Source organism: Bos grunniens, chromosome X (assembly GCF_055505025.1).
Source record: "Bos grunniens cultivar Pamir isolate PY7600 chromosome X, Bosgru_T2T1.0, whole genome shotgun sequence".
Taxonomy (NCBI): domain Eukaryota; kingdom Metazoa; phylum Chordata; class Mammalia; order Artiodactyla; family Bovidae; genus Bos; species Bos grunniens.
The window spans coordinates 42,211,830-42,225,747 of record NC_141194.1 but is presented as its reverse complement, the minus strand read 5'-3'; the positions used below and the strand labels follow the sequence as shown (position 1 = coordinate 42,225,747).

The following is a 13,918-nucleotide window of genomic DNA, read 5'->3' as shown; positions in this document are numbered from 1 at the left end:
GTTTTAGTCTTGTTACAGCTTGGCCTAGAGGTGAATTCATGGAATATAGCTCTCAACAATACTTAAGTGCCCCTTTTCAAATTCTCCATTTGTGGTGATGACACTAGCATTTTACTGACTTTATATATTCAAAAAATCTTTTTTGAGATGTGATTGACATACATTTGAACATATTTACAGTTCACAAATTGATAAATTTTGATGTATGTATACACTCATATATTATCACCACAATGAAGATAAACAACATATCCATCATCCCCAGAAATTCCCTCATGCCATTTTGTTCCCTTATGCCAACCTTTCACTCCTGCTCTTTCCCCATCCACCAGCAATTTATTTCTGTCAGTATAGATTAATTAAAACTTTCTAGAAATTTAAATAAATGGAATTATACAGTATGTACTCTCTTTTGTGTGGCTTCTCTCATTCAACATAATGCTTTTGAGATTTCAATCATTTTGTGTGCTTCAAAAGTTGGTTCCTCTCTATTACTAGATAGTATTCCATTGTATGCATATATCATAATTTGTTAATCCTTCATCTTTTGACAGGCATTTTGGTTTTTTCATTTTTGTTTATTACAAACATAGTTGCTATGAATCTATTGGATTGGCCAAAAATGTCATTCAGGATTTTCTGGGCGGAAAAACCTGAATGAACTTTTTGGCCAACCCAATAGTATATGTACAAGTTTTGGGGAGTTCATGTTTCATTTATGTTGGGTAAATACCTAGGAGTGGGATATCTGGGTTGTACTTTAGGTATATGTTTACTTTTTTTAAAGAAACTGTCAAATGTTTTCCAAAGCAGATGTATCATTTTATATTCCCATTAAGAGTTTGAGAGTATCACTTGTTCCAAACCTTTTTGATATCAGTGGTATTATCAGTATTTCCAATTTTAGCCATTCTAGTCAGTACATGATGTATCTGATTGTGGCTTTAATTTAAATTTCTCTAATGATCAGTGACAGTGAACATCTTTTTTGTATGCTTATTTGCTATACATAATTGTTCTTTGGTGAAGTATGTTCACATTTTCTCTCATTTTTTAATTGGCTTATTTTCTTATTCTTGTGGCTTGAAAGCTCTTTATATATTCTGAGCAGAAGTCTTTTATCTAATATGTAACTGGTAAATATTTACTGTGACTTGCCTTTTCACTCTTTGAATAGTGTCTTTTGAGGACAAATTCTCAACAGGATTTGAGAATCCTTGTTTATCCAGTTTTTCTTTTATAAACTGTGCTTTGGTGTCATACTTAAGAAATATTTGCCTAACCCAACTCACAGTTTTTCTCTGATATTTTCTTCTAGAAGTTTTATAGTTTTCGTCTTTGTACATTTAGGCTATGTCACATTACAATTCACTTATTATAATGATACAAGTTGTGAATAGTGGGCAGAATTCTAAGTTGACTCCCAAGAGCTCTGGTGTACACATCTTTTCATAGTTATTCAAACATTAATCTAACTGCTACTGTGATGAGATTTTGAAGATGCAATTAACATCACAATAATTTGAATTTAAAATAGGGAGATCATCCTGGGTGAGCCTGACCTAGTCAAGTGAGACCTTAAAAAGGCCTGGGCTTTATCTGAAGTAAAAGATTGAAAGAGCTAGAGAAGTTGAATGTAAGAGAGATTATCCATTGCTAACTTTGAAGATGGAAGAGGCCATGTGCCAAAGAAAGCTGACACCCAGTTGCTGAAAGTGCTTCCTGGCTGACAGTCAGTAAGGAAACAGGGACCTTAGTTCTACAACCTCATGAAATTGAATTCTACCACAACCACATGAGCTTAGAGGAGAACTCTGGGCTCCAGATGATGACACATCTTGGCTAACACATTGATATTAGCCTTCTTTTCCTTTTTTTAAATTGAAGTATAGTTGATTTACAATGTTGTATTAATTTCTGCTGTATAGCAAAGTGATTAAGTTACATACACATATTTTAAAAGCTTTTTTAAAAAAACTATTCTTTTCCATTATGGTTTATCATAGGATATGGAATATAGTTCTCTGTGTTATACAGTAGGACTTTGTTGTTTATCACTTCCATATATAATAGCTTACACATCCCAACTCCAACCTCCCACTGCATTCCCCGCCCCCCACAACCACCAGTCTGTTCTCTATGTCCATGTGTCTGTTTCTGTTTTGTAGATAGGTTCATTTGTGTCATATTTTAGATTCCACATGTAAGTGGATATTAGCCTTCTGAGACATAAGGCAGAGAATCCAGAAGTAGGTAAGAACCTAAAAAACTGAGTTAATAAATGGTTGTTCTTTTAAGCCACAAAGTTTGAAGTGGTCATGTATGGATGTGAGAATTAGACTATGAAGAAGGCTGAGAGCCGAAGAATTGATGCTTTTGAACTGCGGTGTTGGAGAAGACTTTTGAGAGTCTCTTGGCTTGCAAGAAGATCAAACCAGTCAATCCTAAAGGAAATCAACCCTGAATACTCATTGGAAGGACTGATGTTGAAGCTAAAGCTCCAAAACTTTGGCCATCTGATGTGAAGAGTCAACTCACTGGAAAAGACCCTGATGCTGGGAAAGGTTGAAGGCAGGAGGAGAGGGACCAACAGAGGATGAGATGGTTGAATGGCATCACTGACTCAATGGACATGAGTTTGAGCAAGCTCGGAGAGATAATGAAGGACAGGGAAGCCTAGAGTGCTGTAGTCCATGGGATTGCAAAGAGACAGACATGACTGAGTGACTGAACAACAACAAAAGTTTGAGGTAGGGGTCGCCCCCATACTTGCGCATGCTCTGGTGTGTCCTGGAGGTCGCCTGCGCGGGTGTTTAACCACGTGTGGTGTAACTTAGGGCATCATGTTGTGAAGAAATGGGGCCTGCGGGGGCTTGCACCATCAGGAATTTCAACCTAGAGAACCAGGCTGAATAGGAAATCAGCAGAATGAAGCCCTCCCCCACTCCCAGGCACCCTTCCACCAAGAACCTCCTGCGAGAGCAGATGAGCAGCCATCCAGAAATTAAGGGAGAAATTGATAGAAAAGATGACAAACTGCTGTCATTACTAAAAGATGTGTATGTTGATTCCCAAGATCCCATGTCTTCTTTGCAGGTAAAGGATGCTGGAACACGTCAGAAGCCTAAGGAGTTCAGGTTGCCAAAAGACCATCAGTTTGACATGATGAACGTTAAGAACATTCCCAAAGGTAAAATTTCCATTTTAGTGGCATTGACACTTCTCAATAGTCATAAACTTTATCCAGACACATGGACTGCTAAGAAAATAGCTGACAAATACCATCTAGAACAGCAAGATGTAAATTCCCTTCTCAAATATTTTGTTACTTTTTAAGTAAAAAATCTTCCCCTCCTAAGGCAAGAAAGCAATACAAGCAAAATGAAGAGAATCTTGACAGGACTTTTCCTGTCCTCATCCCCATGCCCTGTTTATTTTCTTCATTTGTAGCATGTTAAATTATATAAGTTACCAATTGTGTTGAGCTCCCTCCTTGTGAGAGCTTGCTTTTTATGAACTCTTCTGAATTTTCAGGATGGCTGATAGGATTGATTTTTCTTTCTTTTAAGCTTTAGTATGGTTTAGTTTGTGTTCTTATGCAATATCAGCATGACTAATCAGCACATGTATAAATTTACTGTAAATAAAAGTTACTGTATTTTAAGCAAAAAAAAGAAAAAGTTTGAGGTAATTTTTTTATGCAGCCATAGAAAACTGATACAGTTTAGGTCAAGGAAATTTGTTTCCTATATGGATATTTAATTATTTCAGCATCATCTGTTAAAAAGGCCATCCTTTCCCCTTGATTTGACTTTGTACCTTTGTCAAAAATCATTGCATCATATTTGTGTGGGCCTATTTTTGTTCTGTTTCATTTATCTATTTGTCTATATTTATATCAATACCATGCTCTCTTAACTGTAGTTTTAGACTAAATCTTAAAATCAGGTAGGGCGTGCTCTCTCCAATCTGTTTTCATTGTCTAAAGTTGTTACGGCTGTTCTGAATCTTTTTTAGAATCAGCTTGTTATTTTTCAAACACACAAGTGCTCTTGCACACATGTGCACACACACACACACACACACAGATTAACTGAGTGAATTGAGATTGTGTTAAATGTATAGGTCAGCTTGTGGAGAATTGATATCTTAAGAATATTGATTCTTCCAATCAATGAATATGATATATCTCTCCATTTACTGGGATCTTTTTCAATTTCCCTCAGCAATATTTTATAGTTTTCAGGTCTTGCAAATATTTGTTTTCAAATTTATCCCCAAGAATTTCATATAGTTATGCTATTGTAAATAGTTTTATTTCTTTAATTTCATTTCCCAATTGTATATTTGTGTGTATTATACACACATATACACATAACTGATTTTTGTATGTTGATATTATCTACCACCTCTCAAGTTCTTATGTTTCACCTATAACCTCCAATTTGATCATATTTGGAGATAGGGCTTTGGGGAGGGATTTAGGGTTAGATTAGTTAATGATAGTGGAGCCATCATGATGGGATTAGTGGCCTTATAAGAAGTGGAAGAGAGAGAGCCTGCACAGCAAGAATGTAGCTATATGCAAGTCAGGAAGAGAACTCTCAGGAGAACCCCACCCTGCTGGCACCCTAAACTTGAACATCCAGACTCCAGAACTGGGAGAAGATACATTTTTGTTTTTAAGCATCACTTCCTGCCTCCCCACACACATACCAGTCTATGTATTTTGTTATGACAACCCAAACTGACTTATATAAACTTGTATCCTGCCACTTTGGTAATCTCACTTATACTAGTACCCTTTTTAAAAAGATAATATAGGATTTTCTACACAGACAATTATATCATCTGTTAATAATGTTGTAAACTCAGTCTCTGTGCCCTGGTACCGAATTGAATCTTGGAGATGGAGTTTTGGGTGAGGTAGAAAAGAATAGCTTTACTGCTTTGCCAGGCAAAGGGGGACACAGTGGGTTCCTGTCCTCAAAAACTGTGTGTCCCAACCTGGGAGGATTTGGTGAGGAATTTTATAGCAATGGTTCAAGGTTGGGTTGCCAATAAGGATCAGAGTGTACGGGGCTTGCATTTCCTTAATCTGGCCTTGGGTAGTTCTTGTCTGGAATGAAGAATGGTAAATCCGTTTGTTCGGGGGCGGGGGGAGGGGGTTAGTTCTGTAAAGAGCACAAAGATACTGTTATGCATATCCCTTGAGGCAGAAACAGGATCCTGCCCAAGGTTGCACTATTGTTTCTTGGCTGCTCCTCCTCCCTTTTCTCTGCATCCACCCCTCCCTCCCTTCTCTGATTAATAACTGTTCACACCTGCTCTTTGGAACTCAGGAAAGGTTATGGAGGCTGAAGTCTGTTCCCTACAAACAAGGAATGAGGTACTCAGAAAATACCCAGGAATCCCACAGGGTCCTGCTCAGCTTCACTAATAAAGACAGTTTTAATTCTTCTTTTCTAATCTTCATGACTTTTCTGTTTTCTTGCCTTATTGTGCTGGCTAGAATCTCCAGTCTAATGTAGAATAGAGTAGTGAGAGTGGATATCTTTGCCTTTTTTAAGACCTTACAGGAAAAACTCTATTTTCTTTCTTCTTTTTTTTTTTTTTTTTACTTTACAATATTGTATTGGTTTTGCCATACATCAACATGCATCCGCCACAGGTGTACACGTGTTCCCCATCCTGAACCCCCCTCCCACCTCCCTCCCCATACCATCCCACTGGGTCATCCCAGTGCACCAGCCCCAAGCTTCCTGTATCCTGCATCGAACCTGGACTGGCAATTCATCTCTTATATGATATTATACATGTTTTAATGCCATTCTCCCAAATCATTCCCCCCTCCCTCTCCCACAGAGTCCAAAAGATTATTCTATACATCTGTGTCTCTTGCTGTCTTGCAGACAGGGTTGTCATTACCATCTTTCTAAATTCCATATATATGCGTTAGTATACTGTATTGGTGTTTTTCTTTCTGGCTTACTTCACTCTGTATAATAGGCTCCAGTTTCATCCACCTCATTAGAACTGATTCATTCTTTTTAATGGCTGAGTAATACTCCATTGTGTATATGTACCACTGCTTTCTTATCCATTTGTCTGTTGATGGACATCTAGGTTGCTTCCATGTCCTGGCTATTATAAACAATGCTGTGGTGAACATTGGGGTATACGTGTCTCTTTCAATTCTGATTTCCTTGGTGTGTATGCCCAGCAGTGGGATTGCTGGATCATAAGGCAGTTCTATTTCCAGTTTTTTAAGGAATCTCCACACTGTTCTCCATAGTGGCTATACTAGTTTGCATTCCCACCAACAGTGTAAGAAGGTTCCCTTTTCTCCACATCCTCTCCAGCATTTATTGCTTGTAGACTTTTGGATCGCAGCCATTCTGACTGGTGTGAAATGGTACCTCAGTGTGGTTTTGATTTGTATTTCTCTGATAATGAGTGATGTTGAGCATCTTTTCATGTGTTTGTTAGCCATCTGTATGTTGTCTTTGGAGAAATGTCTATTTAGTTCTTTGGCCCATTTTTTGATTGGGTCGTTTATTTTTCTGGAATTGATCTGCAGGAGTTGCTTGTATATTTTTGAGATTAGTTGTTTGTCAGTTGCTTCATTTGCTATTATTTTCTCCCATTCTGAAGGCTGTCTTTTCACCTTGCTTATAGTTTCTTTTGTTGTGCAGAAGCTTTTAATTTTAATTAGATCCCATTTGTTTATTTTTGCTTTTATTTCCAACATTCTGGGAGGTGGGTCATAGAGGATCCTGCTGTGATGTATGTCGGAGAGTGTTTTGCCTATGTTCTTCTCTAAGAGTTTTACAGTTTCTGGTCTTATGTTTAGATCTTTAATCCATTTTGAGTTTATTTTTGTGTATGGTGTTAGAAAGTGGTCTAGTTTCATTCTTTTACAAGTGGTTGACCAGTTTTCTCAGCACCACTTGTTAAAGAGATTGTCTTTTCTCCATTGTATATTCTTGCCTCCTTTGTCAAAGATAAGGTGTCCATAGGTGCGTGGGTTTATCTCTGGGCTTTCTGTTTTGTTCCATTGATCGATATTTCTGTCTTTGTGCCAGTACCATACTGTCTTGATGACTGTGGCTTTGTAGTAGAGCCTGAAGTCAGGCAGGTTGATTCCTCCAGTTCCATTCTTCATTCTCAAGATTTCTTTGGCTATTTGAGGTTTTTTGTATTTCCATACAAATTGTGAAATTATTTGTTCTAGCTCTGTGAAAAATACTGTTGGTAGCTTGATAGGGATTGCATTGAATCTAAAGATTGCCCAAAACTCTATTTTCAATTGAAAAAAAATTCTACTTTTTTAAATGATAAGTATGATATTATTTAGATTTTTCAAAGATGTCCTTTACAAATTTGAGACTGTTTCCTTTTATTCCTAGTTTACTGAGAATTTTTATTGACATAGATGTTGGTATTTTCTTTGCAAATATTATCATATTGATGTTTAAGACCTGCTTCCCTGGTGGCTCGGATGGTAAAGAATCTGCCTGCAATGCAGGACACTGAGGTTCGATCCCTGGGTTGGGAAGATCTCCTGGAGGTGGAAATGGCAACCACTCTAGTATTCTTGCCTGGAGAATCCCATGGACACAGGAGCCTGGCAGGCTACAGTCCATAGGGTCACAAAGAGTCAGACACAACTGAGTGACTAATACTTCTTCATACAGTGAAAAATATTCCATCCTTCTGTTTCTCCTTCCATTGGACAAAGAGAGAATAAAGAGTAGGAAGTCACTTTGATAAATTTCCTTTTTTCCTTTGAGGGGTCTTTCTCCAGAACAGTAGCTCTTTTGTGTGTAATCTGTGATTCTAGGTGAGATTGAAAGTCTGACAGTGGAGAAGTATGTAGCTGATAATCAAAACCTGAGATGGCAGGATTGTCTTTATTATTTGAATTTTAGTGTGTAACATATCTGGTATATATTGGATAAAGATACATTCTGTATAAACCACAATACCTAGAATGAAGCTGTGTTTATGTAACAGTTCTATAGAAATACTTATTGGCTTAGGAAGAGATAAAATAAATTTAAGACCTTAAAAATGTATAAAAGCATGAATCACATCTTTTTCCTCATAGGCAATCAATTAGGCTTTATTATCACTGACATTTTCTTTTGCAGATCAAGTCATGGCTATCTCGGGCTGGGAAAGCTGTTGTTGACATTGTTTCTCAGTCTCAAAGACTGAAAGTGAACATAAAATATTTGAAAGCAGGAATTGGAAGGAAAAACAAAACCCTGTCTGGGGAAATGTTACTTGCAGTGTCCAATCTCGGTGAATAAAATAAGGAGAGAGCTTTCCTAGCATTTCAGTTGTCACTTTTATTTGTCAATAAATGTTTTTGAATTTTCCCAAGTTAGGAAACAACCAGCGGCAGCAGCAGGGATGGCTAAGGCATAAGCTGCTTGGCTGATTATCTCAGCACTGACCTGTAAGCAGCCCCCTCTGGGGTGAAAGGCAATTGAGTCTCCCTATTAACTCTAGTCCTCAGCGACTCCCTAGCAGTCTCGGTTATCAGGCTGAGAACACATTGAGTTAAGTAGGAAGGCTCATGGCAGGTAATAGTTTTGTGACGCAGATGACTATCAGCAAGAGACTAAGCTGAAAATGACTTCTCTGGGGCAGCTGAGAATGGGAAATCAGGGTGAAAGTTGAGGTGGAGCTGCAAGGTTTGGTTTTCTAGCTTCTGAAATGGTCTTGCACTGTAGGTTAAAGGCCAGGGCTGTACTCATGAATATATACTATTTCTGGCTGCTGTAATTGATTAGCTACACTTTGCAGCTGGCTTGACGAGCCTTCAAGCTACTCAGGGCCCAAGGAGTGGTAAAGAATAGCATATCCATAGAAGCTCTGAGTTATTATTCGCCATGTGGAAACTGAGACAGCAAACCTAACAGCAATAAAATACTCCACATTAAATGGAGTGAATTCTGAACCATTGTTTTCCCAGCACTGCTTCCATGTTGGTTATATCACTTTGTATTTTACAGAGGGAAAAAAAAAAAACTGTCAACACTTAATCTTTCTTTTTAAAAATTATTCATTTATTTATTTTTGGCTGTGCTGGGTCTTCATTGTTGTGTGGGCTTTCTGTAGTGGCAGCGAGTGGGCACTAAGCTCTAGTTACAGTGCAGGGGCTGCTCACTGTGGTGGCTTCTCTTGTTGTGGAGCACGGGCTCCAGAGCACAGACTCAGGAGTTGAGGTGCACGGGCTTAGTTGCTTCATGGCATGTGGGCTCTTGCCGGGTCAGTTGGCAGGCAGATTCTTTACCGCTGAACCACCAGGGAAGCCCTTAATCTATGTAAGCAGATGGTATTCTCTGTGTGATGGGAAATGGATTCAACATCTAATGTGGCATGGCCTCAGGCTAAGACCTGGACTCTAGAGAAGACTTTATGGTGTTGGATTCCAGCTTTACCCCTATCCAGCTGTGTGGCCCTGGGTAAATTACTTCACCTCTCTGTGGCCCAGTAGCCCCATTTATAAAATGAGGATGATGAAATAAATGACTGCCTGGGTATGGTTGTTATTGTACTAAATAAGTTAATAGATATCTGTAGTCATGTACAAATGTGAAAGTTGGACCATAAAGAAGGCAGAGCGCCAAAGAATTGATACTTTTGAACTGTGGTGTTGGAGAAGGCCCTTGAAAGTCCCTTGGACATCAAGGAGATCAAGCCAGTCAATCTTAAAGGAAATCAACCCTGAATACTCATTGGAACAACTGATGCTGAAGCTGAAGCTCCAATACTTTGGCCACCTGATGTGAAGAGCCAACTCATTGGAAAAGACCCTGATGCTGGGAAAGATTGAAGGCAGAAGGAGAAGGGGCCAACAGAGGACAAGATAGTTGAATGGCATCACTGACTCAATGGACATGAGTTTGAACAAGCTCCAAGAGATGGTGAAGGACAGGGAAGCCTGGAGTGCTGCAGTCCATGGGGTTGCAAAGAGTCAGATACGACTTAGTGGCTGAACAACAACAAAGTTAATGGATATAAAATACTTCCAGTGTTTACCACATTCTAGATCTTATTCTAAGTTTTAGTCATTAGTGTTATCTGAAATGACAACAGGATAGCAGTGTACCTGTGTACAAGGTAAAGTTTAGAATTCAAGGTGATGTTACCATTTCATCCTTGACTTCAAACCTATTGCTAAAAGGCTTCCCTTTGTATTTGATAATTTTTCTCTTAGGTTTATTATTGTGCTGTCTTAGCTGTCTGCTGCTGCTGCTAAGTCACTTCAGTCGTGTCTGACTCTTAGCGACCCCATGGACTGCAGCCTACCAGGCTCCTCCATCCATGGGATTTTCCAGGCAAGACTACTGGAGTGGGGTGCCATTGCTTCTTCCGGTCTTAGCTGTCTAGAAGGTCTTCAAGTGGAGATTTAATTTCCCCTTTCATTTGCTCTGTAAATAAGGAGCAGCTAACACAAACAATGTGTGTTTGTACATATTACTTTTACCAAGTATATTTTTCACTAAATAAAAGCACTGGCTTTATGCAGCCTCTACACCTGAATGTTGTGAGTACAGACCTGCATGTTTTAACTCCTTGACTATCTAGTATTGTTAGCATTAAAAGTCCAAAGGGATACCACCTACCACTTATTGAGACAGAGGATGTGATGGTTGGATGGCATCACCTACACAACGGGCATGAGTTTGAGCAAACTTTGGGAGACAGCGAAAGACAGAGGAGCCTGGTGTGCTGCAGTCCATGGGATTGCAGAGTCAGACATGACTTAGTAACTGAACAACAATCATCTGTAAGGCTCTATACAACTACTTTACATAGCTAGTCTCCTGGAACTCTCACAAAATCTCTATGAATTGGCATTAGCCACACTTTAGAGATGGTGAAATAGAAGCTCAGAGGGATGGAGTTACTCACCAGTGTCACACAGCTCCATGGCCTGGTTCTGTTTGATCAATTAAAGCTTATTGGTTTGTTTATCACATGGCACTTCAGTTCTCCCTGTTTTAGCCTCACAAGTGTCTTCACTTTATGAACTCTTTATTGAATTTTTCTCCTCCTTGCCTTGTATTGCTTTGATAGTTGTTATCAACAGGCATAAACATCAGCATTACATGAAGCTAGTTCACTTTAGTTCAGAAAATTAAGCCTTGAGATTCCCTGTGTTGTAAATTAACAAAAGCATTACTTTCCAAGTCACCTGATGTGGTCACTAACAAAACTTTTTTTTTAATCCTGGCCTCAAATACTCTGATTAACTGAGAATTAAGTGACTGAAGTCCCCACTGTGCTCAGAATGTGGCCACAGTGATGGGGTGGGTGGATAAATACAGGTTGAGCTTTTCACAACAGACAGAAAAATTCATAGGCTTCATAAAGATTCTGGATTATTACAAGGGAAGAAGATCTATTCATCAAAGCTATGATTGAAGGAGGGACAGCTTCTCAGTTCTTCTCTTTTCATGTTTCAGTGGCAGCACAGCACAGCAGTTCAGAAACACTGATGCATGCTGGAGCCATATGGCTGACTTGAAATCACAGCTGGACGTTAGAGGCCATGTAATGTCAGGCAGCTACTTGACTTGTCTAATCTCCAAGCAGCCCTATGTGGTAGGTACTGTCATTGTCCCACTTCATGGATGAGGAGACTAATACACAGAGACTTTATATAACCTGCCTTAGTTTATCCTGGTGGCATATCCTCAAGCCTTGTGATTCTGGGATTAAGAGCCAATCCTTTAGGCTAGGGCTTTGGTATATAAGAAGCCATGATTAAAAGGAAATTTCAGATGAAATTACTTGTCTCTTTTCCAGCCGTATCTGCCAGCCCTTTTCCTTACCTATCAACAGTGTAATTACTATTCTCTTGACACACTTCCCTCCTTCCATCCCTCCCCAAGCTCTATTCTAATTTATCTCACATTCTCACAGGTGGAAAGCATCTGTTTCCAAGCCAGTGATATGGATTTGTGGGAGGAAAAGTGATGAGAGTGGGGTGCACACTTGATGGATCATATGGAGGAATACCAGGAACCATCCTCCATAGCTCTGTGACATTCTCGTGACCCACGACTTTCAGCTAAGTTCCTCCAAGTGCCTGCCAAACCAGTGCTGCTTGAACTTTCACATAAGAGTCACCTGGGGATATTGTTAAAATGAAGAATCAGACTCATTAGGTCTGTGGTGAAACCTACGATTTGTATTTTTAAGAAGTTCCTGGGTGATGCTGATGCTGCTGGTTCATGGACCACATTTTGAGTAGTTAAATGCGAACTCATTCTTCTCTTGAAAGACAGAACAAAGATGGTGTATCTGTGGAGACTGTTCGGGACATTTAAGGACTGTAAGAGGGGTCTGACCAGGGTTCTCCTAGAATATCCTGCTAATGAGAATCAAGATTTATTATAAGTCCTAATGACTGGTGGTTTCTACAGTTGTTCCAGTTTGTAATGGCTGGCAGGCCTGGGTGAGCTGCCACTGGAGATAACTTGAACTGTGGCTTTCCCACTAGCCCAGTCTGTAAGCCTTGCTACTGCTGTCCTATTCCTGAGTTTACCTTGAGTTCCTTCTCAGATTAAGCCCCTAGAATACCAGGGCCTTGACTGGAGCCCTGACAACCTGTCTAGTCTTGCCAGCCCTCCTTTTATTAATAATAACTCATGACCCTGATCTTACACCATGAGACCCTGGGGTCCTCCCCTGAAGGTAGCCCAGAAATGTTCATGCCTCCACTTGCCTGACTACAGTTGTTGTCACTGACCTGTGATTTTGGGGATTTGGGGCAGTGTGGGACCTTTAACACTGGCTCTGTATCCCTTTTTAAAAATATTTATTTATTTGGCTGTGAGGAATCTTTTTATTTTATTTTATTATTTAACTTTACAATATTGTATTGGTTTTGCCATATATCGACATGAATCCGCCACAGGTATACATGTGTTCCCCATCCTGAACCCTCCTCTCTCCTCCCTCCCCATATCATCTTAATTGTGGCGTGTGGGATCTTTTTTTTTTTCTTTAGTTGCAGAACTACAGACCTTTAGTCCTGGCTTTTGGGAGCTAGCTCCTCGACCAGGGATTGAACCCAAGCTCCCTGCATTGGGAGCTTGGAGTCTTAGCCCCTGGACCAGAGAAGTCCCAGCTTCTGAATCCTTTTGACATGTCCCCATTATTCTTTTAGCCCTTGCTTGCTTTCTAGCCTAAAATCATTCAGGCCTCCCTTTTATTTTCCATGACACAGACATAGATTCAGCCAGTTTTCCATGTAGATTCTTTCTAGTGGGAAATGATTCTTATACATCAAGAATCAAGATCTGAGTGCTATCTATCTTCAATACAACTGGGATGTCATTGCTTCTAATATATCTTTCAGGGATAAAGCTAGCATATATTAATATGAACTAAACAGTTCAAATATATTTCCAATTCAAATTTAATACTACAGAGTTTTTTTAAATTTCTCTATTTTTTTTCCTCTAACACTTAAAATTTTGCTTCCCCAAAAGATTATTTACTTCCTTGCTTATTCTACAATATACATACAATTGCAAAAATTGCACTACTAATATTCTCATTATTTTAAATGACTGAATTAAGTTTAAGATTGCTTTGCTGTTCTTTTTATCTTAACACACAAATCTGTCTGTATATGCTCTGTAAACATATGAGAATGTAGAGATATCAATGAACAAAATCCCTTGAATTACTCTTTTCTTTGTGTGATTATTACCAATTTCATATGAAATTAGGTTTTCTGTGCTCAGTTTTAAGTTTTGCATACTTTTCTTTTTGGTAGAAATTGATTTTTGTGTAGATAAGACATTTACAACATTCAAAGTCAAAAGTTTTTTTAAAAACTATGTTCAGGGAAGAGCTACTTCCATCCCTTTTCTCTGTACATACTCCT

At 39.0% G+C, this 13,918-nt stretch overlaps 1 pseudogene; it reads left to right on the top strand.

The window, feature by feature from the left end:
* The first annotated feature begins 2,841 nt into the window (after positions 1-2,841).
* Positions 2,842-3,385, top strand: LOC147340215 (NADH dehydrogenase [ubiquinone] 1 alpha subcomplex assembly factor 4 pseudogene; annotated as a pseudogene).
* The last annotated feature ends 10,533 nt before the right edge of the window (positions 3,386-13,918 follow it).